This window comes from Nannospalax galili, unplaced genomic scaffold, assembly GCF_000622305.1.
Source record: "Nannospalax galili isolate Female #2095 unplaced genomic scaffold, S.galili_v1.0 scaffold409, whole genome shotgun sequence".
Taxonomy (NCBI): Eukaryota; Metazoa; Chordata; class Mammalia; order Rodentia; family Spalacidae; genus Nannospalax; species Nannospalax galili.
In genome coordinates, this window is record NW_008360308.1 from 989,929 (window position 1) to 991,353 (window position 1,425).

The 1,425-nt window shown below is 36.1% G+C and overlaps 1 pseudogene; it reads left to right on the forward strand.

The window, feature by feature from the left end:
• The window catches only part of LOC103726822, an 88,351-nt pseudogene that overhangs the window by 26,732 nt on the left and 60,194 nt on the right, over window positions 1–1,425 (forward strand).

Below are 1,425 nucleotides of genomic sequence, written 5' to 3' on the forward strand. Positions count from 1 at the left end.
GTCTAAAAAACATACAGGACGTATAGCCACGTTAATCAAATTATGGACCAGAGGTCCACTGTAACAAGTACCAAGAAAATCAAGAGAACCATTAAGGAATATTTTGAAAAGTTATTTTCAAGTAACTGCAAAATCTTCAAGAAGTGTACAAATGTATAAACACATATGACCTGCCAAAATTAAACCGCGACAATGTAAATAAAAAGCTTAAGCACAGTTCTAGTGAGCGACGAGCCTGACTAGTACTAAACAGGTGGCCAAGTACAAACTCTAGGACCAGACGGGTTCACTGCCCAATTCCATCAGCCCTGTAAAAACTAACAGTAATGCTCTGCGACCTATTCCATAAAATAGAAAGAGAAGCGATATTATCAGGTTGATTCTTTGAAACCAATATTATCTTGATATTAAAGACAAGCACACAACAAAGAAAGCAAACGACAAACCAATTTCCCTCATGAACAAAAAATGCAAAAAAAAGCCAAACACATAGAACAATGTATTATAAAAATCATATACTTTGATCAAGTTGGTTTCATTACAAGGGTACAAAGATAGTTCAACACACAAAAATGAATAAATGTAGAGCAGCCTATGAACAGACTCAAGGACAGAAATTTCACAGATGCCCCAATAAATACAGAAAATAATTTGACAAATTTGATAAAGCCATGGTAGGAACTAAGCATAGAAGGAATAAGCATCAACATAACCAGGGCTATATACAACAAACCTATAACCAGCATTGTTCCACAGGGGTGAAAACCAAAAACACATCCTCTTGTATCAAGAGTGAATCAAGAATGCTCATTCTCCACTTTACTCAGTATAGTATTTAAAGTCGTATAAAGACCAATAAGGCAACAGAAAGAAACTAAAAGAATACAAACAGGAACAGAAGAAGTCAAATAATCCATATTCACAGGTGATATGACCCTATACCTAAAGCCTCCAATAGAAAATTCTTAGATCTAGGAAACACTTCCAGCAAAGTAGCAGGATCAAAAACAATAAACAGCAATCAGTAGCTTTTCTATACACCAATAATGAATGTGCTGAGAAAGAAGTCAAGAAACATTCTCATGCACGATAGCCTTAATCAAATATCTAGAAATAAACAGACAAGGAGCTGGAAGATCTTCCTAATGAAAGCTTTGAAATGCTGAAGGCAGGAATTGCAGAAGACGCTAAAAGACAGAATGACTTCTGTGCTCATGGATCAGCCATATTAATATTATGAAAATAGCTGTATTACCCAAAGCAATCCATAGATTCAATTTAGTCTCCATTAAAATGTCCCATGACCATACAGTTGGTCCAGATAAAACCGATTTATTTTTACTCTTAAGGTCATTTGAGGATCTGTTCCTCAGGGGTCACGTGGACTTGGGAGGAGCCCCTGGCTCCTTTCTTTTACCAGTTCCA